Source organism: Lampetra fluviatilis, chromosome 3 (genome assembly GCF_964198595.1).
Source record: "Lampetra fluviatilis chromosome 3, kcLamFluv1.1, whole genome shotgun sequence".
Classification (NCBI taxonomy): Eukaryota; Metazoa; Chordata; class Hyperoartia; order Petromyzontiformes; family Petromyzontidae; genus Lampetra; species Lampetra fluviatilis.
Window position 1 is genome coordinate 8,164,498 of NC_136277.1, and position 23,582 is coordinate 8,188,079.

Consider the following 23,582-nt stretch of genomic DNA (forward strand, 5'->3'; position numbering starts at 1 on the left):
CAGCCAAGAAACGACCAGTTCCTGCAGAGACAACCGCAATAGACTCCATTACTACTTACCCACAGTTTAGAAAATGAATGTCAAACATCCCGCTTACAGATAACCAGCTTTTGTAGTGACATGATGACAGACTCTATTTGTGCCATCTTTTCCACGAATCGTTAGAATAAAGTTAATTTTGTTATAACAACGTGGTCCTTGGACAAGAGATATTACCTTGCAGGAGTCCGGGATGTCACTTCTATCATATCCAAATAATTATCATCACACACCCACACATATTTAAATACAACCCTTCACCATAAACGACACAAACACTGACAACAAATGTTTAAAAGAATGGGTGAATGAAGGGCGAGGGCACGGGCAGGGTAACTGAGGTAATCCTTGGCTGTTTTTGGGGCTATGCAGTTCAAGATGCAAGTTATACAACTGGTGAAGGACCAGTCAGGGTGGAGCGGGTATGGAGAAAATTTAAATCGAGCAGATGAAATGATCACCGGAACGGGAGGGATGAGTGAGGGAGGTAGGTCATGTTCAGGGCCCTAGGGGTCAGCGTGTGTTCAGCTATTTGAGTTTCTATACCGGGGCATAAACTCCTTGGATTGAAGCAGATTCATAAAGAAATAAAAAGGACTTGTAGATACAGGAATGATGGTGAGGCAACATGAAACATTAAAGGGATGACCAAGGGAGGGGGTGCCAGACAATGCAAATAAAACGTGTTTTACCTTTATTTTATTAAGTTCTTCAACCATTTCCTGTTACTCATTCTGATTGCTTGTTATAATAATGATCTAACTATATAATAACTAATAACTATGGAGGGGGCTTGTGAAGGACCCTACTGGCCAGTTGGAGGCAGTTGGCCTCAAACAACAGAGGGCAGAGAAGCAACACTCAAAACAAGCGGAGCGCCGGGAGATAAAATGCAACAAGTTGGCACAGGAGGGGACACAGCTGGTGCATCTACCAGTCATCTCAGTCAGTCAACCCATGACCTCCTGTCAACGAGCCTTTGACACTTCATGTGGCCTCAAAGTGCGCCTGGCCTGGCACAGGTGCCACGGTGACGTCACCGTCACTGAGTGACGAATGGCGGTTATTGGTATTGACAAAACCGAGGTGATTAATATATTATTCATTTATGTTCATGCCTTTATTTTTCCTTTCCAATTTTCAGAAAAATTATTCAACTGTTGCTGTAAGCAACTTTGGCAACAGTGTATCTCCTTGCATAACTTTCCTTCTGATATGTAGTTACTCTCTGCATGGCATTAATAAGGTACTAGCAGGAAGTACCCGGTGGTGCCCGGGTCTTAAAAATATTTCTAAACTAACCTTAAAAATGTAACAGCAGTGCGTACTGACTGTGGTGGTACCTGCTATGATTACAGCAGTGCATACTGTGGTGGTACTTGCTTTCACTGCAGCAGTGCATACTGACTGTTGTGGTACCTGCTATGATTACAGCAGTGCATACTGTGGTGGTACCTGCTTTCACTGCAGCAGTGCATACTGGGGTGGTACCTGCTATGATTACAGCAGTGCATACCGACTGTGGTGGTACCTGCTTTCACTGCAGCAGTGCATACTGTGATGGTACCTGCTATGATTACAGCAGTGCATACTGTGGTGGTACCTGCTTTCACTGCAGCAATGCACACTGTGTTGATAGCTGCTATGATTACAGCAGTGGATACCGACTGTGGTGGTACCTGCTATGATTACAGCAGTGCATACTGACTGCGGTGGTACCTGCTATGATTACAGCAGTGCTTACTGTGGTGGTACCTATGATAACAGCAGTGACTGACTGTGGTACCTGCTATCACTACAGCAATGCATACCAACTGTGGTGGTACCTGCTATCACTACAGTAATACATGCTGACTAGATAGCAGTATTTATCGACTCTATAGCACAAAGTACTCACCTGACAGAGTGGCGTGGTGAGGTCTAGTTCCGTGCAGAGCCTCCGGCCTCGCCTAGATTGTCCAGCCGGCCGAGGTGGCACCTTGGCAGTCTGGGGCTGAGCTGCTATCCCTGACCCCACCCCCGGCACAATGTCCACGGCCGCTCTGCAGTAATATCTACGGCCTATAGTGGTAGCATCTACCGACTGTATAGTAGTAATAACTGCATGCATCGTGGTGGGGGGGGACATGAGACAGTGAAGATTTACCTGAGCGTTTAGTGTATTTTTATAGGATTTTTAACGCGACCCTCACTCCCACCGAAGGCGTGCGACTTGGCATGGGCCATCCTCCCCACCAAAGGCGCGTGAGTTGGTATGGCCGTGCACGCGTCATAAATAAATAAAAGCAAAGCGCACAAAAATCGTACTAAATCGATAATTAAACTAATTTGAAGTGGACGGATGTGAAAAAGGAATAGCGCTTGCTGACCGTGGGGATTACGGCGTGGTGCCTGGCTTTTTTTTTTATATGTGTAGAGGAGTAGAGGAGAGTGGTGGCGTCGTGTGCGCTGTCCGGTGCGGTGACATCACGGGACGTGGGGTCGCGCGCGCTGGGCAGTGCACGTGACGTCTCGCCTCAGAGGGTATTTAAGGGAGACCCCGTGACGCAAGCGGGGTCACTGGAGGAACGGGGATAGTGGAAGGGGTGAAGAGGGAACCCTTATAGTGATATGTGTTAATAAACCCTGGCGGAAGCCCCTAACTCACCTCCGTCTCCGAGTACCTCCGTCTACAACAGAAACAACTACTTAACATATGTAAACCCCACCGTTGGAGAGCCAAGTGCGCGACCACAGACAAAGCCACAAACCAACAATTTTTGACTTTTATATAAATGTAATAATATTCGGGTCCTTCACCTCCGCACCCCGCTGGCCTTCTCCTCGGACCAGCGTCGTCTCTTACGCGCCCCGCGCACTCTCTTCCTTACAGCTCTTCCACTCGTCCCTTCACCTCGCTGGTCCCGGCAAAGGACCAGCGTCTCCTCTCACGTGCCACGCACGCTCTGCTAGACACTCTGCCAGCCCTGTGTGCCCCGCACACCCTGCGAGCCACTCTGCTAGCACCCTCTGCAGCCACACCGCTGCTCCGTGCACCCCGCACGCTCTGCTAGCCACCCTGCTAGCCCCGTGTGCCCCGCACACTCTGCTGGCCACCCCGCTGGCCCCGTGTGCCCCGCACACTCTGCTAGCTACCCTGCTAGCCCCATCAGCCACGCGGCTGATGGCGCGGCGGCCACCCAACGTGGTTCCGCCTCTTCACTCCATCGACTGGCCCCGATCTCTTCCGGGTTCCCCTCTATAACCCCTCTCTCACGTGACCCTGACTCCCCCCTTCCAGATCGTCAGATCCGCTCCTCTCCCACTGCCCTGCTGGCTCCACCTCCAATACCCGGGTCGTGTGATTTGGCTAGAGTCCAGCAGCAACCTCCTTCAAGCTCGCATTACATAAATACAAACCACCATTTCTAAATCCAGCTTTTGAACATGGTTGGTTTCTGAATTGAGATCTTCATTAACAAATTATATGCAGGCAGAACTCACTTAACACTACCCAGTATAACACTTATTCGTTATAGTGCTCTTTGTCCTGGACAAAACGTTTACCAAGCGCGTGTGCTGTTTCATTCAGACGCTGTCGCGTCGACAGACCTGGTTTTCACCTGAGGACGGCTACTTGCGTTGTGGCCGAAACGTCGTGAGAATAATTTTATTATGTTTTATTTTTATTATTTTTAAATCCTTTATTAAATCCTTTATATTAAGTTCGCTTGCTTGCTTACGACCGTGCAAATCTTTCGGTCGTTTTTTAACCCACTTCCCGTGATCCAATCGAGCTGACATTTTGCACACAGACTCGTTGTGCGTGACAATGAATTTTCGTGAATTTTTTTCCCCAAAATTTTACACTGTTTAGGGAAATTTTTTAAAATATTGAATTACCAATTGCTTAATTCTGGCAGACAATCATCTGACCCATAGGTGGCAGCCATCTCAAGCCAGAGGACGAGAGGACTCTAGCCGCCCGTTTCAAAGACCAATGTGGGCTGGGTTGTGGCCCATTGAAGACGTACTGTAATTTATTGTCTTGATGAATAATAAAATAAAACCGATGCCACGCATATAAAGGATTTATAGTGAAAAACTTTGTTTTAACGGGTTAATTTTAATTACTTCCCTTCTACGTGACTTTACCGAAAGAACCAAGAAGATGAATCCCTGCAGTCACGAAAGCTTTACATCGAAATTTAACTGCCACTACGGGGTGGGATTCCACAAAACTTTAAGATCCTTCAACAAACTCCGGGATAAGAAGGCTCAGCTAATCGAGTCTCTCACCTTTCTGAAGAGATGCCGCGACTCTAAGGTAATACCAAACGCATTTACACTAACATCTGCTGCTGTAACTTCTTCTAATGCTAAACGAATTCTGTCTAGAACTAGCTTAGCTCTTATCTCAGAGAAAATCAGTGTCATCTACGTACCTCTTCCATAAGGTCGGGCGTAGAGTGGCAGTCTGGATGGCGTCAGTCTCAAATTTCTCCATGAAGACGTTGGCTACAACTGGAGATAGGGGGGAGCCCATTGGGGTGCCCTCAGTTTTCTTGTAGAATGTTCCATTCCAGGTGAAGTATGTATTGGTTAAGCAGTGTCTCACCAGGGGGGGTACCCCAGCATTCAGTCCTTGATGAACCAAGTCTTCAATGATTGCGATGGTGTCAGGTACAGGAACTTTGGTGAATAAGGAAACCACATCAAAACTGACAAGCAGGTCGTCTGGGGACAGGGAAATCCCCTTGATTGTCGATACCAGGTCAGTAGAGTTTAGTACCACAGAGGTGGTTTTTCCAGTGAAAGGCAGTTGGATTTCAGACAGAAAACGAGCCAGTTTGTATGTGGGGGAGTTGATCGTAGAGACAATGGGACGAAGAGGTGTATCTTCTTTATGTATCTTTGGCAAGCCGTATAATCTTGGTGAACTGGCTGCAGAAGGTTTCAACGAGAACTGTTTGGTCTGATCAATTAATGCGGTTGAATCAAAAATTATTTGGTTGGTGTAAGAGACGAGGCTGTTGGTGGGGTCTCTTTTTACTTTTGGTATAGCTGCCATTGTTGAGTAGTTCTTGAATTTTGTTGTTGTATTCTATTTTGTCCATGATGAAAGTGGCATTGCCTTTTTCAGCTGAGAGGATGGCAATGTCATCCCTCTTTTTAATTGAGCTAATTCAAAACGCTCATCTTTGCTGATGTTGCTAGCTGGCATCTTAGCGTTTTTCAGGGTTGCATAGATTTCAGATCTTGCTACGTCTGCAGCGATGTGACCCAGGCCCTTGAGAGCCACATCTACTTGGGCAATGATATAATTAACTGGTATATGTCTAGGTGTGACTGCAAAGTTTAGTCCTTTAGCTAAAAAGGATTTCAGACCATCAGAAATAGACTTGTTACTGCGATTAATTATGACTTTGTTAACGTCTAGCTTTTTGGTGTGTGGGTCCGACTCTTGTTAGAGAGGTGGTTGAATTTGGAAATCAAGTTGTCCTTACATTTGGTCGACATAGCAGCAGCTGAAGAGGCAGTCATATTTTATACATGTTCCCAATCCGATGTGGACATTGTTGCAGTCAAAGATAAGTGTGATTTGTAGAGTGTCTTGTCTAACTGACCTAGTTCGGTGCGCGTAAGTCTGAGATAAGAGCTAAGCTAGTTCTAGACAGAATTCGTTTAGCATTAGAAGAAGTTACAGCAGCAGAGATTAGTGTAAATGCGACAGGTATTACCTTAGAGTCGCGGCATCTCTTCAAAAAGGTGAGAGACTCGATTAGCTGAGCCTTCTTATCCCGGAGTTTGTTGAAGGATCTTAAAGTTTTGTGGAATCCCACCCCGTAGTGGCAGTTAAATTTCGATTTAAAGCTTTCGTGACTGCAGGGATTCATCTTCTTGGTTCTTTCGGTAAAGTCACGTTGAAGGGAAATAATCAAATAATAAAAATGAAACATAATAAAATACAATTCTCACGACGTTTCGGCCACAACGCAAGCAGCCGTCCTCAGGTGGAGAACAGGTCTGTCAGAAAGACAGCGTCTGAATGAGCACCACCATGCTTGGCAGCGTATTTTTAAGCTGGGTTGGAGGGGGAAGGGCGCCTTGACAAAGGAATTTGCATATCAAGAGGAAATTAGCATATTTATGGGAAATGCAGATATGGGATTATTCACTGCTTTTGGAATGCATAGGAGGTGGGGGGGGGGTTTCAAAGTCATATTATGCCCGTGCATTATGTAGGATTAGCAGCATCAAAGGGAGGGAGTAGGGTTAGCAGTAATAAAGGGAAGGAATTTTAATAGTAAGGAGCAGCTAAACCACCACGTAAAGAAAAACTAAAATATAAACTACATTAGTATCATCAATATACTAAACGTTACACGTTTATACTATGTATTATTATACAATCTGCTATACACTATACCATTGACCGTCGCGAAAAAGGTACTAAGAGGAAGGAATGAAATATGTCAATGGTAGAGTGGTTGTAGGAGACTTGCAGCGGAGCAAAGACTCCATTCCCTGTGGAGAATAAAAGATATATAGGCAATGCCAGTGAGTGGACTGCGGTCTGAAAGTTACCGTAAACGTGAACACAATCAGTTAAGATCCGAAATGGTTAATTACGTCCTTCCAATGATTGCCGAGCCAGAATCCAACTTCTCGGTTGAAATTGTCTCTGTGTGTGTACATGTGGATCGCCTCATGAACGAATCTCTCATGGTAGCCAGATGGCTTGCAGAGTACCTCTGTCTTGGAGAAGTCAATGTCATGTGAGCCAAGCGTGGTGGTGCTCATTCAAATGCTGTCTTTCCGACAGACCTGTTCTTCACCTGAGGACGGCTGCTTGCGTTGTGGCCGAAACGTCGTGAGAATTGTATTCTATTATGTTTTACTTTTTATGATTTTATTATTTCCCTTCTATGTGACTTTACCGAAAGAACAAAGAAGATGAATCCCTGCAGTCACGAAAGCTTGAAATCGCAAGTTTCACTTCTTTCTGCATCCGGGTACAAGTTGCAGCGCAGGATAGAACCATCCTAGTTAATAGGTTGCATATTTACGATATATTAACACAGATTCCTCAAACAATCAGGAAACTGTATGTCTATCCTTTCTTGCCTCTTTTTCGTGTTAAACTCTTTGGACTGTGTCTGGTTTTTGATGCACGTCCAAATTTGTAAAACTCTAATACTCGTGACACAGCTTGACTAACTGTTGTTATTTTAATGCCATTACACACATGGCACCTAAAAGTTAGCTTATGTACTGTAGGTGTGCGTTGGAAATGAGTGCCAACATCCACTTTTTTGTTTTACGTGTCTTGAAGTCAATTATGATAAGGATAACTTGCTGACTGCGATAATATCTCTTGTTTCAATAAACAAGAGAGAAGTCATTGGCTGTAAAAACTGCCGAGTGGGCGAAGCTGCACAAATTGCCTCACAACTTTCCTCCAATGTTTCACCATCAAAGAGGCCCCCTCTGTTAGTTAGCAGGTTGTGGGAGGCAAGTCTTCTGAAGTGTGCACCCCCTGGTATGTCACCGTTCCCACAAAAAGGGTCATGTCATGTAAGTCTTGCAGCCCAGAGCATGGCTCGTGCTTAAATTGCGCGGCAACTTGCGGTCACCATTTTTCTCTGCAGTGCCACCAGAACTGTCAGAGCCACTACATGTCAGCCGCTCACAGTGGCAACTTTATTATTCAGGCCAGCCGTAGAGCCAGCAACTCTGTCGATAGAGGCTCGGACAAATTTGGGGTGTAAGCGGGCAGACTTATTCACATTGTGCGAATCTAGGAGATCCAAGCCGCCACACCAGATGAAAACAGTGTAAGACGGTTAGTGATGGAGGCGCTTGTCAGTTCTCCTGATCTGCCGGGGGAGACTTCTATTCTAGGAGAAGAGGTGGACAAGGGGGATGGATCTGACAGAAGCCTCGTCAGGAACTTGACCGCACATTCCATGCGGGCAAGAACGTCCTCATCAGAGTGACAGAGCAGATCTGGAGGCCCTTATCGAGGCTCTTATGGCCCAGACCAGACAGCTGATGTGTTTGCCACAGACCCCACAATCTGCTAGGGCAGACAAGAACGTCTTGTTTTCACATGATGTCACAGGCCAGAGATCAGTGCCACTTATCCCACATCTCGCTGCGGAAGCATCAACCTCCAGGAACCTGAGATGCAGCTGAACAAGCATCAGATGTACACCTTCATGCAGGAGGCTGACAAAAAAGTTGAACAGAGGAGAGCCAAGTTGGAAAAGACCGAATATGCGATGTAACTCCTCATTGGCAAGAGTAATCCTCGGACCGAGATTCATCAAAGAGTGAATTGGAAATGGACGTTCCCACATGACTGCCTGTGCTCACTGACGTGGAAGATCAAGCTCAAGCTTCTGAAAGCAAAACAACTGGAGCCAATCGAGTCGAAGCCATTTCTTACCAGGGGTCTGCCAGCAAGAAATACAACTCTTCCTGCTTCCAGAGTCTCTGATTAAGTAGATATGCGGGGAATGGGCAAAACCAGCGGAGGTAATATGAACCAGGCATAACCTCAATGCCCATTACGCACTGGACAAGGTGGACCCTAACGCATTCGCTTCATATCATGTGGTTGTGGCCATGGTAGTGAAGGTGCACCAAGGTCACCCTGTTGCTAAGCCCTGCCAGATGCTACGGACAGGGCATGGATAAAGGTTATTGTGTTGCAGCTTCCGCCATATACATCTCTACGTACATGGCGTTTGTAGCAAAGTTCATTCCTGAGTCGATGGAAACTCTCAGGCCCATGGAGGAGGACCAGGAGTTTCACCAGGCCTAGCTCGACGCGAGAAGATACTTGTTCAAAACACATCCCTGATGGTGGCTTCTGCTGTAACGGGCAGACGGGTGATCTGACATAAGGGGACAAAAGCTACCCACCAATTCAAGGGTGGTCTTGTGCACTGTACTATTCGAAGGGGAGAGCCACTCTCACAAGGACCTGATGTAACGACTTACGATGGCAAGAAGGCAGAGGCACATAAGTCATTTTGTCCCCTGCAGGCCTCCAGACACCAATCCCGGTACAGCAGCAGGAAACCAGCCTACACGTCCAGCTTTGCCGGAAGCAGAACAAGGGAGAAGCTCAAATACCCACAGTGCCAAACTGACGCAACCACCATGGCATACAAGCATTAGCAGCACTGTTGGTGCCAAGTAAAGCGGCTGGTCCCCCTAGTCTCCTGCATAACTATGTGGGCATGTACAACACCGGACACATGGGTCTGAGTCATTGGGGAACAAGGCTATAAGCTGGACTTCCAGGAGCCCCACGTTTCAGTGGGTTCAAGCCTTCACCTCCGCCGGAACATCCAGAGCTCTCTCAGACATTCACCAAAGAAATGTCACTACTTCTCAACATTCAAGCCATTCAATATGTTGCTGCCAATCAACAAGGACTGGGGTTTTACTCCAGATGTTTCATGGTCAGAAAAGTTATGTGGACTTCAATGGTAATCCTGGATGTAAGAATGCTAAATGCCTTACTCGCAATGCATGCCTACCTGCATGTTTCCATGCACCTGCGGTACTTCCAGTAGCTGTGGCTCTATGCTCTAGGGCAACACTACACGTACTGGCCATCGCTATTCAGCCTGTCCTCTGCTCCAAGGCTGTTCACCAAGCGACTCATGAACTTGCTGGTGGCTAGAGAAGGGTGTTCACATTTACCCAAATCTGGTGACCTGATCAGAGCAGCAACATGTCTCAAACTCTAGCTGGAGAATGATGCAGTCCTTAAATTGCTCAAGGACCATGGTTGGGTGGTGAACCAAGCCAATTGTTTCCTCAAAATGACTCAGTTATCTACAATCTTGGTACCAACATCTGGATGGACTAAGGTCAGATGCAGCTTCGAAACTACAAGGCACTGCTCATAAGCCAGCAGGTTCAAGAGCTGACTGGTAACCAAGACAAGGTATATCCTAGTCCTTCTGGAGCACATGACCTCCACTACGGAGATGGTGCTCTGGCCGAGACTACACATCAGGCCACTTCAGTGGGCTCTATTACCTCACAATCCCCTGAACTAAGCAGGTCTGTAGACATTTCCTCCTTGGTCCAACCTGCAGAGGGTACTGGCCAAAAAAAAATTACCATGGATGTGTCTATGACTCTGTAGTGTCCATGGCTCTGTCATGTCCATGTCCTTGTAGTGTCTGTGTTACTTTCGTGTGTTCTGACCTCAATGCACATAAATGGAATACATCTATTCAGACTATCAACCCTGGTTCATAAACAGTCTAAACTGAACTTGATATGGTTAATGAGCATGGCCTTCACTAAAGTTGAGTGGTGATGGATCCATTACTGGGTAAAACTGTACACATCAAAAAACAGAAGTCATAAGCTAACTGAACGTTTAACTCTCTCATCAAATGCACAGTGACAAACAGCTCCACTACATCAAGGAGTTTTAAATGCCTAAGCAGACACTTTCCATACTTCACCACTGTGGCGAGTATACAGTACAGTACAGACTGAACTGAAATATCACTGTCCAAGAATTACAACAAAGGGTTATAACAAAGCATACTTCATTATCCTTGCTCTAGGGAGCGTTGGATATAGCATCAAGATTTATGCAGGGCAGCTATTTCAAGAGTGACTCACAATATCTCTCAGACTTTAACAAAATGAACTGCCCATGCTTATGCCTGAGTAGGCCTCTTTATCAGAGCACATGTGGAATGCTGTGTAACTCTGTCTTTGAAACCTGTTATATGCCATGAACTAATACACTCATGTAGTCTACATCAGTAATAACATGCATTACTCACAAGTATTGTGGGTACAGGATTGCAACTTCTCTTCTGCATTTTAAAACAGCTGAAGCAGCCTCTGTATAGTCATGTGATCAGGGGACCCTCAATCTGGATAGCAATTCCAAACCTGTTTGTGTTAGATATTGTAAATTATCAAGTATCATATGACCAGGCCTCCTAACCAGGCTATCAATTCAACCCTTGTGCTTACTGCCATTAGTGATTATTGGGTGTACATATCAAAAAGGGACAGAACAATGTCCATGTCTCTGCAGCGTCTGAGTCTCTGTACCGTCTGCATCTATGTATAGTCAGTGTCTTTGAAGTGTCTATGTCTCTATAGTGGCCATGTCACATTGTGTTCTTGAAATACGGCAGCACTAATACCTCCACCGTGGCTGACCATTGCTATTACGCTGAGGGATATAATTCAAAGGTTTGTTCATGAAGCCATCTTAAACAACTACGCTGGTTTGGTCGTCTGCGTGCGTGTCTGGACGTTTATTTATTTATTTACGGGCCCGCCCAAACAGCTCGCTCTGATTCGATAAAAATAAATAAACCAGCCGGCAAAAAGCCACAGCTCACTTTCATTCGAAAAATATAAATAAATAAACCTGCCGCCCAAGAGCGTCTCTTCGGTCAACAATTGCACCTACTTTCACGCAACACCATATTCAGAGTGATGGTCGCAACGGAAAATCTACTGTAGGTACAGTGTTGCTGTTGCACCCGCCGAACACTGCGTTCTGGATGCGATATCTCCCCAACGAAGAACGTCCGCGGGTGCAACCAAGAACCCTCCACTAATCAGATAGCCACATACATTTTCAATTCCAGAACTTTCAATAAAATCTGTTCATTATTGGTGGGGTTCGGTTCGACGGCCCAGTGGACAAAAATGACCACTCTTTCGTATGCAGCTCCATCAATATTGCGCCCATTCCCTTGAAACCACTGTGCTTAATCTTTCATTGGGCCGAAACAAGTGTGTGCAAAGTGGCCCTGCACAGTTCCCGGCCCTACATATCAAACCAGCGCTCGAGAAATTCTGTCGGTGTCGCCTTCAATCTCATTGGACTAATTCATTATCCCTTACATTTAATTGCCTCAAAGTGGCCTGCGTGCTTTGTGGCGGCAGCACGCGTCAGTCAGTCAGTCGTCCATTTCCAAACATGCAGAAGCACACAGAAGGTATGCGCTGTGTGATAGCATAGGTCTGCCAAGGTCTGCGCCGCAGTGCTGCAGTGCACTGTGGGCGCAGACCCTGCGCTGTGTGAGTGTGGTGTGTATGCAAGTGTGCGAATGGTTGTTACGGTTATGTACGTATATTTATGTATATACGTTTTTTTCTATAAAAATTGGTGCTGCGTGCTGCGATTAGTGGAGTCCCCAAACAACTTTACCTTACGAGTAGGCAGGGCTCGCTATACGCCGAGTCTTCGCGGACTGAGCTGCCAGCTTCACCTGCCGGGACCACGGCCAGTTGCGTAGCGCCCCCTACAGTTTCGGGACTTTCGCCCATGGCTCAATACCCCCATGGGGCAACCGAGCTCACTGTTTGATGGGTACAATGGTTACTTTTCGCTTCATCCGGCTTATTACCATTTAGATGTATTGACGTTGCTCACGTCTCCATGGACGGCATAACACCGACAAATAACATTTTCGAAATAAAAAAACAGCTGGCCCCATAGCGGATCTGTGTGTGTACATACAGACGGAGGATGCAGGGGCCAACCTGTGTGCGACCGGAACGGTGCCATTGCTGACCAATGTCACTGTGGCTGGCGCACACGCTCACGCACACCGGAGCTGTGTCTTTGCAATGCAAGGGCATGGTGGATGGTGGAGCGCATATTGATGCTGCGTTACGAATTAAATCAAAAATAACAAACCGCTGCATCTGTAAGTGTGCCAGTGTGCGCTTATGGTGGATAGTGGTGCGTGCGGAAGTGAGGGTCATCTTTGGGTAAAAAAAACACTCTGAACGCGCAAGAACATAGCTGGCGGTCGCGTAGGGACTTGGTAGCGAGCAGGGTAGAGGCACTGCCTGTATTATATCTGTCGTCACAACGTTTGTGCGTCAGTCGGGGGGACTTTATCTGCCAGTACCCGTGCGCAACAGTACAGCGAGATATATATTCTACACTGCTTCAGATGTCACGGACTGAGAGGCAACGCGGTTTACATAGGCTTTCTGTCTAACGCGTCACGTTTGTGTACGCAGGCTTCCAGATATCTCACCACAGCCACCACGATTACTACAAGCACTGGTCGTGGAACACGGAGAGGGTGCCTAAGCTGCTCAACTATTTCATACTCACCCTCACCTAGGATAATGCTTCATCCAAATCCCTATAGCAAGCGAAACAGAGACACACGAGAGGAGCTCGAGGACGCTTTGCACAAAAACCAAATCGTACATGCAACTCCTGCCGCCACCGAGCCCAAGGAGGTCACACATCATCGCCGCAATCGCCGCCGAATGAAGCGATTTCGGTTGAATAAGCCAAAGTGAGAGCTTTACTTGGGGAATGCTATCGATCAAGGCCGCATAGCAACCAACGTTGGCAACGACGCAATGGATCAACCAAGTGATATGCAGGATGTCCTCATGGACGTACACGATCATGTCATTTGTCCCGGCGACTTCCACGTGGACCTTCAAGAAGGTAAGCAACAAGAAGACGACCCTCACTTTGTCATTGCTCGAGCCGCAGCGCGGGAGGATCCACAACTCACACTAGGCCTTCAGGAGTTGCGTCGCCTAAAGCGACGTGCTGAGCAATCTCCGTTTCAACAAGATGCTGAGCGAGCGCATCGCGCTGCGCTGGAGGCCCAGCGTCGTTCGAGAATGACTGCCGAGCGACTACTGGATGAACGATATCGTCGCAGTAACTCGGAAGCTGAGCGGCGCCGAAGGTTGACGGAACAGCAGCAAGACGCAGAACGACGTCGCCACAGTGTGCTGGAAGCAGAGCGCCGCGGGAGGTTGACGGAAGAACAGCAGGAGGAAGCGCGTCGACGCCATGCTGAGCTGGAAGCTGAACGTCTCGCCAGGATGACGGGAAAACAACTAGAGGAGATGCGACAGCGCCAGTCCCAACGGCAAATGGAGAGGACAGAAAACGAAGTCGAGGAGACGCTGGAACAGCGACGCGTTCAACGGCGAACCAAGCGCTACAAGGCCACCCTCGCCAACCAAGACGAGTTTGAAGTCTCCAGAGTTTCGGGGAAGAATATCATTGCAGGAAGACACAAACTACCAGAGCCAACTTCGGTTTGCTCGAAGTGTCGAGCATGGAAGTGGCCGGGCGAGTCTTCAATCACATGCTGCATTCACGGCAAGGTCGCTCTTCCGCCACTCCAGCCTGCACCGGCCATTCTACGCAAGTGGTTCCAAGATGAAGAGTTTCGGAAGCAGATACGCATGTACAATCAAGTGTTTGCATTTACGTCGCTTGGTGCGTCTTTCAGCAATCGCCACTTCGACCCAGTAGCAGAAGATCAAAGTGTCCAAGGGCAGAGAGGCGTGTATACATACCGTATCCAAGGAGCGATGGGCCATTTCTTGGGATCTTTGTTACCATATACGGATCAAGCCGGTCAGACAACGAAGCCCAAGTTTGCGCAGATTTACGTGTACGATCCAGATGTGGAAGCACGAGTGGCTCGCCAACAGGGCATTTTTTGTGGCCTGAACAGAGTCGCGCTGTTGGACTTGGAGCACATGATGGAGACGTGCAACCCGTTTGCGCGCGAGTTCCTTACAATGGGTCAGCGGATGAGAAGCATGATCGAAGCCGGCGACAACCCCGTCAACGTCGTGTTTCGCCTGCATGCAAAGAACTATGCGGGACCCCGCACGCACAATCTCCCCACCGCCACGGAGGTTGCTGCTGTGTTGGTTGATGACGGCAACGCGGCGAATAACCGAGACTTGCTTCTCTTCCCACGGTCAGGTGGCCTTTTGCGACTGTTCGAAACCCATTCGATCTACGATTCACTTCAATGTCCTCTCTTGCTCCCTCTCGGGGAACTGGGTTGGACGTACACGGATGAGTACATGAACGGCGCTACGTATCGGAACAAGACGCGAATGGCGCTTCGCGAACATGTTGCGTACCGACTCTACCAGAAGGAAAACGACCAGTTGGTTCTCCACCAAGGTGGCCGACTGTTCCAGCAGTGGCTGGTTGACCAACGTGCCAAGTGCGAACAGGAGAGTCTGCGCTGGGTCGTGGCAAACCAGAAGACACTTCGAGCGGATCTTTACAAGGGAGTTCTGGATGCGTACCTGCATGAGGGCGTGGTTGCATTAGGCGAAAACCAAGGCTTAGTGTCGGAATACGATCGTCACACAGGCATGTTAGTACATCCAGAGCCAAGCCACCGCCGTCACTTCCTTGATCAAGTCGGACAGCGCATCGTACTTCCAGCGTCGTTCACGGGTGGTGAGAGATACATGTACTCGCAGTATCAGGACTCCATGGCGATGGTGCGCGAGTTTGGCAAGCCGGATTTGTTCGTGACTGTGACGTGCAACCCTCAATGGGATGAAATCACGAAGACGATAGACAGAAACGGACCACACCAAAATGCTCAAGATAGGCCAGATATTGTCGCACGTGTGTGGCAACAGAAGCTCAAAGCAGTGTTGAAGGATCTCGATGATGGGGTCTTTGGGCAGCAAATCGCGCGAATCTATGTGGTCGAGTTTCAGAAGCGTGGACTGCCGCACGCTCACATACTCATTATTCTCGCCCATTAAGACAAACCCAGGACTCACCAGGACTTTGACAAGTTTGTGTCCTTGGAACTTCCAGATGCCGTGAGGAACTGTGATCTGTACAACACAGTTTTGACCAGCATGATGCACGGGCCGTGTGGAGCCCTAAACCCCAGCTCTCCGTGTATGAAGGACGGCGAGTGCACCAAGGGTTTCCCGAAGGCACTGTCCGAGGTGACACAAACCAACCAGAATGGGTTTCCTGTCTACAGAAGACGTCTGCGAACGGACGGCGTGCTCAAGTTCAAGGCCAAGAAATATGACAATGCGACAGTCAATCAATGGATTGTTCCATACAATCCATTCTTCTCTCAGAAATATGATTGCCACATCAACGTTGAAGTGTGCTCGAGCATCACGGCGATCAAGTACCTGTACAAGTACATCTACAAAGGCGCTGATATGACGGAAATCAGTGCGCGGCCAGTTGGAGATGACGTGAGAGAGTCTGAACACCCTCGACGTGAGCCGAATGAGATCATCCGGTACGTAAAGGCATGCTACATTTCACCAGTGGAGGCTTGCCAGCGTTTACTCGAGTACCCAATTCAAGGCAAGACGCACACGGTTGTCACGCTCCACATCCACCTTCCCAACAGCCAGTTCGTAACTTACGCTGGAACCGCTGATCCACAGCAAGTCTTGGATAATGCTCGCCATACGAAGCTCACGAGGTTCTTCGAATTGGCCAAAAGCAACGCCGAAGCGAAGGACATGTTGTACCAAGACATACCGACGCTGTTTCGCTGGGACAACAAGGACAAGCAATGGATCAGATACTAAAACCAGCGACGCACCATTTGGAGGATGGTGCATTGCTCTCCGCGTGATCACGAGCGTTTCTACTTGTGTGTGCTGTTGTGCCACATACCTGGCCCGGAGTCTTTCAAAGACCTGCGCACCATTCGCGGTGAACTATGCCCGACGTTCAAGGAAGCAGCCATGCGAGCAGGCTACCTTGAGAGCGATCGCGAATGGGTTGCGTGTCTCGAAGAAGCCTCGCTCTTTCAGATGCCGTACCAGCTTCGTCAACTCTTCGCTACGATTCTGCTGTATTCCATGCCAGCAGATACGAAGGCTCTCTGGGATAAATTCTACGACGATTTAGCTCGCGATTACGAGGACCAGTACCGCGAGCTAACCAACAAAGAAGACATGGTAAAGTTCAAAACCCTTCACAGCCTCCACGAATTCCTCACGGCAGGTGGCATGGCTCTGTCGGACTTTGACGACCTCCCGAAGCTTTCCGAGTACCCACACTTGCTCTTGGACTCGCTGCTTGAGAACAACCATATCCGCCGCGAATTGGAAGGATATGATAGAAACGAGCTACAAGACATCGTAGAAGATGCTGACAGACTCAACACGAACCAGAGAGAAATCTACGACGAAATTGTTGGCTCAGTCGAAGACAGTCAACCCCATCAAAAGCTGTTCTTCATCGATGGTCCGGGCGGCACGGGGAAGTCCACGCTGCTCAACCATGTGCTGGCGAAGATACGTCTTCAAGGCAAGATTGCAATTGCTGTTGCTTCCAGTGGCATTGTCTCGCTGCTGCTTCCAGGCGGTCGTACCTCGCATTCCACGTTCAAAATCCCGTTAAAACCGACGAACATATCCACATGCTTCATTCGCAAACAGTCCAAGCTCAAGGCATTTATCAAGGAGGCAAGTCTTATCGTTTGGGATGAAACCCAAATGACGCACCGGTTTGCGTTTGAAGCGGTGGATCGCACGCTTCACGATATTTTGGACAATCTGCATGAACCGTTTGGAGGCAAAGTGGTTGTCCTGTCCGGTGACTTTCGACAGATTCTGCCAGTTGTGAAGAAAGGAACACCAGCTGATACTGTGGATGCGTGTTTCAAGTCGTCCGACCTGTGGTCCCACTTCAAGCAAGTTCATCTGACTGTGAACATGAGAGTCCAGTGTGCAGAGAACCAAGAATCCGCCGCAGAACTGGCTGCCTTTTCAGAATTTATTTTGGAAGTCGGAGAGGGTAGGCATGAAGTTGATCCTGACCTCGGTCCGGATTGCATCAAGATTCCGCGTGCCATGGTGATCGACAATCCTCAATACGACCCAGACATCCACGGAGATGAGGACGGCAATCATCTGCCCGTTCCACTCTGGTTGAAGAAGATTGTCGATGCCATGTACAGTGCAGATGAATTGAATTACCCTACGGTGGCAACGAACGACTACTTCGCTCGCCGCACTATTCTGACGCCGACCAACGCCGCTGTGCAGCGAGTGAATGAGGCTGTCGCGGATCGCCTCAGCGAAGCTCCACAAGTGTACCTGTCTACAGATTCGGTTGAGGACGACGAGAGAGCAGGGTGAGCATTCTTTGAGATAGAGGTCCTCAACTCGGTGAACATCAACGGGGTTCCGCCACACAAGTTGATCCTCAACAAAGGCATCCCAGTGATGATGATGCGCAACTTGAACCCGGACGCTGGCCTGTGCAACGGAACACGACTTCGCATCCTGGAAATGAAGCCACACGTCATTCGCGCGACTATCATGACAGGAACCCATAACAGTAAGGAGGTGTTGATCCCTCGGATCATCTTCATCAGCGACGACGACACGAAAGACTTCCCATTTCGACTTCGGCGCAAGCAGTTCCCTATTGTCCCAGCCTTCGCGATGACCATCAACAAGGCGCAAGGGCAAACTGTTCACAACCTGGGATTATATCTACCAACGCCATGCTTCTCGCACGGCCAACTGTACGTGGCACTATCGCGAGTCACGGCAAGATCCAACATCAAGGTGCTTATTGAGGGACCTGACGACGAGGAGGAAGACGGAGTGTACACGAAAAATATCGTGTATCGCCAGATATTTGAATAAGTTGCATTCTATATTTCAATTACTTGCATTCTTGAATATTGTCGATTGAGCGTCTCATAAAAATACATATAACCTCACAAAAATAAACATTGAACAATCACCAAAACATGTATATTGTGTCCAGCCACTTTCAACTCCCCACCAACCAAGCATATACACACCGCCCGCGAAGCGGGCGGCAACTGCTAGTCCAGATATATAAACATAGAAATAACTTCAACCGGGAAGATGAATAAAAATTGAGCAATCATTGAAAGGATGTTATTAACCAGGTAAAACCTTAACTGCTTCATGGTATGCCTTCATATCTGCATCTCCAGTTTCTTCAGCCTCCCACTCCCAGCCCCGCTCGCTTCCCCTCCCTCCCCCGGCATTTTGTCGTGCACGTGTCTTAGCTTGCAGCACTCCACTCCTCCTACCCCACACCCAACCCTCTCTATCTCTCCTCCCTGGCTCCCACCCCTCTTACATATATAGCCTCTTGTTACAGCAGTTCTTTTGCTCACTTCAGCAATTGTTTCTTGCTGTGGTTGTCCCACCTGATGACGGACGTTGTGTTGCGCCCAAAACATCGTGATTAACTGTATTTTATATTTTATACCTACGTGACTTTACCGAAAACTTCAAATCTAGAATGTCTCTATAGTGTCCGTGTTTCTGTAGTGTCCCTCTCTACGTAGTCTCCATGTCTCTGTGGTGTCCGTGTTTTCGTGTCTCACCCCTCCCACGCGTGGATATAGATGTAGTCGGTCTCGTTGGAGCGAGGGATGAACCGGACACACGTTTTCTTCTTAAATTCCAGCGCCGCCTCCTCGATCTTCTTGATATCGCCATCAACTGTGCGATGAGACACAGGGAGACTCAAGAGTCACGTAAGTCGCCATGTGTGAGAGGAGCTAGATAACGGATCACGCTGGCCACTGTGCACTTGTTATAGCGATGGCAACACAGACGGCACCGCAGCAGCAGGAGCCTCTTCCCTGGGGAGGGAACCGGGGGCCACTGATGGTGAGGTGCAGTGATTTCCTCATTGTTTTAGTCTTGTCATGGTTTCTATTGTCTTTGGAAAGCACCAATCATGTGTGACTTATTGACTTATGACTCATTCACTGAGTCCCCAATGCATGTATTTGACAGCGTTGGTATCTGGCCTTTCTAATTTCTAAACAACTTGTGTTGAGTGAGCGGCACAGATTCATGAAAAAACACGAAGTGGACTCTCTGCACGTGTAAAATCTTCATATCACGGTCCCCCACCTGGCGACTTGAGGAATCGTCATGATTCCCGATTCGAGCCTCTGTAGGCTTAGTTAGAGGCCTACGTGTATGATTATAACATGTATATAAGAAGGTAAAGCTGTACGTCCTATATATCGAGAGTCATGTTTATTACAGAGTTACAACAAATGTTCTCTATTTGCTACCACAGCGCTAGGGTCTGAGGTCGTTCACTATTCGTCCCTGAGAGCAGATGGGATGCCTCAGATAGCGTCTTTGTCGTATGTATGTTAATTTAAATAAAGTAATCAAAGGAAAATCAAGGAATGTGATTACATCACATTAAATGCCGAATAAAGGGTATGTTAATTGGTTTTTTTACCCTTCTATCTGGCAAGATAGAAGGGTAAAAAACCAATTATCATATTTTTACTGGCAAATGAGGTTCCCATAGTGTAAAGGGTATGTTACTTCTAATATAAGTCATTGGTAATTATCAGACGTAACAAATATAATTACTGGACCTGTGATGTCAAAGTTTGCGTGATGTCAGAATGCATGCCAATAATAACTGATGCACTATGATGGTTCTAAATGTATATCCTCTAGTCATTGCAATGCCCCTCTTCTTTGATAATGTTCATGATTATTATACCATCTGGTCCAGGAACTATCCCATTGTTCACACTACAATCGACAGAGTTGACCTCTTCAAGTATGACATCTGGAACTTCCTCTTCATCTGAGATTCTGTATCCTATGTGATGCGCATTTTTTGTGATAGTGAGATACATATAACTAATTCACTAACTGCAAGATTATATCCCAATCATGAGTTAGAATTCCATCTCTTCCACTAGGGTCAATGATTTGTGAATTGAAAATCATTTTTGCTAACGCTTTTCCAAAGGAAATATCAATTAATCAAAGCTCTGGGGATATGGTTTGAAAGTAATTGAGTAACTTTTTTCTTCAGAGACAAATGTTCCTTATTATCCACTCGCCTACAGCCTATCACAGCAATCTCTTTGCCCAAAAGCGATTATGGTCAATTGATTATAAATTCACACATAGCACAGCTCTACATAATTTAAACCCCGTTACACATTGGGTGCTGCACTTTTTTCTAAACGAGTGCGACTCTGTTCATGCGAACTCTACCTTCAATCTGGTCCCCCTTCCAGTCTCTCGGCGGTGGAAGGTACATCATTGCTCAAAGTTTATTTTAAATGCAGCTAAAGGTATCGGTCTTTAATGAAGAGGGTGAACAAGGCACAGAAAGAACTAGGCGCACGAACATCAAGGAACAGGGATGAAGCACAAGGAGCAGGAAAATTTGCATTTCATGACCGGGGCGTGCGAGGTCTTTCAATGACTTTTTCTACAGATTAATTTGAATGGTAATTCTGAGAACGTTTTCTCACGCTAATTTGAAGAACCAAAACACTTTTTTCCCAAAGAGGAATGTTGCAGTTTCTGTAGCAGCAGCAATGGCTTAGATGTAGGTGGCTACTTAAGGCAGTTTAACACGTAGGCCTTCGTCGGTGGGTTTACTCTCCAACACACTGGTATGCTGAAGTAGTAACTAATTGGCACATTTTGTTTACGTGACTAATTGGCTGCATCGGGTGGTGGCAGGTTTCACAGCACATTTATATTGACGCAATCTAACCCAAAAAACCTTTATTGTGGCTTCTTAAATCATTAGAGTGATAATAAAATGAAATTATTTCATGCAAACGTTTTAATAGAAAAATGTCTGGAGGCAAAATAGCGAAAGCATCGTTTTAGACAAAAGAAGCACCCAGCTGCACATAGAAAAAGAAGTTAAGTGTGTGTGATTATGGTGGTGTATGTCTTGAAAGAAGCTGCAGATCTTAGGAAACCAAGTATAAATTTTTTTAATTGTTAATGCTTGAATAAAAAGGAATTAACCCATGATTACTTTAACCAGCACGTGTCTAACACTTGAGGCGGAACACTCACAGAAGGCGAGGGACACCTTGTAGGGTACGTAGACTTTGCCGTTCTTTGACTTGGGCCATTCCCTAAAGATGCGGCTCCGGGGAAAGGCGATGTCTCCCCACTCGAGCCTGTAATCTGTGTGAACCAAGACAGCGCCACTCTTACACTCATGCATCACTCACTGTGAGACACTCATTCGCAGTGTAAGACTATTACAACACTCAACAATAATAATCACTACAGTGCTTGTGCCAGGCTCGATGCATTTTTCAGCCACGTAACGTGTCGAAAGGCTCACTGATAGGTCACAGGACAGACCCAGGTATTATGGGTTGACTGACTGAGATGACTGATCTCCGCTGTGCCAAATTATTTTGTTTTAACCAGCTGGAGCTATGCTTATTGTTCTGAGTATCGCCCGTCTGCCCTCCATTGTTGTTGGGAGGCCAAATGCTTCCAACTGCACGGTAACATTCTTTCCAGGCTTTAGCTCCCACTATCTAGTAAAACAGAAGCTACTTGGGCATGCAGTGACTGGGTATGCCTGCTATATAACCTAGTGAACGCAGCCTGGACTGCTAGAGCTCACGGATGGGAATGTGTCCAGAACTTTCAAGGATCTGTGCACTCCTCATACAATCCAGGGTGTTTATACCTAGGATGGAACGGAGGGAGTAAAGACTTAATGCTTCAAACTGGCACAGATTTTCCTTACAAATCCCACGCTTCGCAATTGTAGATAAGAGAGGTTATAACTATGGCCGAGAAGACCTGAAGCTTTATATGGAACAACAGGCCAGGTAGCTTCCCCATAGTGTTATACAGCTAATGTAAAGGTAATACCACTCGACTGGAGTGAGACTTCTACTGCCAAACCGAAACAGGTCATAAGGACACTGCCAGTCACCTCAGTCAATTAACCCATAGCACCTGGGTCTGTCCCGTAACCTCCTGCCAGCGAGCCTTCAATACTTCACGTGGCCTTAAAGTGCACAATAGCCTGGCACAAGCGCCGTGGTGATGTCACCGTTACTTAGTGGCAAATGGCGGTTGTTGTTTGTGTCACACACTACTGAGTGGGGAGCAGTAGTGTAGCAGTTAGTGTGCCGCTCTACGAACCCAGTGACCCAAGTTCGGTTTCCAGTCATGGTCAACACCAGTTAACCAGCCCTGGGTCTCCTCTAGGTCGACTCAGCTTCAAATTAGGAAATGGCACAGTGTGTAAACATTGCCACTCAGGAGACAAAGGCGGCCGGGCATGATGCTGGCCACCCACACCCTCGTGTGCCTTGCCGGCCTTCATAGCTGCACGCTAACAGCACTTGCCCCAATAGTCTGTTGAGGCTATTCTGGGGATCTTTGTTGTAGGTGAGTGCTCTGTGATAGTTGTGATAATTCCGGAGAGTAAGTGACATACATGGAGTGTAACACACACGGAGTGTAAATGACACACCCAGTGTAAATGACACTCCGAGTGTAAGTGACACACGCTGAGTGTAAGTGACACACGCTGAGTGTAAGTGACACACGCTGAGTGTAAGTGACACACGCTGAGTGTAAGTGACACGGAGTGCTCCTCACCTCGTCTCTCAGTCTCTACCTTCAGCTTCTCTCTCAGCTGCGCTCACAGCAAGAGACAGGGAGACAGAGTGGAGGGGTAGAGATACACGCACGCTGCCTGCTACACTCGTCTTCACGTCACTCTCGTGATGATCATCGTCAATGTCACTGCCTTTTTATCACTGCATCTGATGAAATGTGCTTAATGCCAGCACTCCTGGATTATTCATTCATAATAACTCCGTCAAAACCTCCTCCAAATCTTAATCTGTTTTTCAAATAATTAATATTGTAATCAGTAATGTGTATATACGTGGACATGTGTAAGCCATGTTGTCAATCCACTCTCAGAGGGA

At 47.3% G+C, this 23,582-nt stretch overlaps 1 long non-coding RNA gene across 1 annotated transcript; it reads right to left on the reverse strand.

Moving 5' to 3' along the window:
- Positions 1-4: 4 nt before the first annotated feature.
- On the reverse strand, positions 5-21,778 carry LOC144948923 (uncharacterized). The gene is made up of 3 exons (XR_013640220.1): positions 21,688-21,778; positions 19,203-19,320; positions 5-21 (listed from the first exon to the last, which is right to left on the reverse strand). It is a non-coding gene; the product is annotated as an uncharacterized LOC144948923 (long non-coding RNA).
- Positions 21,779-23,582: the final 1,804 nt, after the last annotated feature.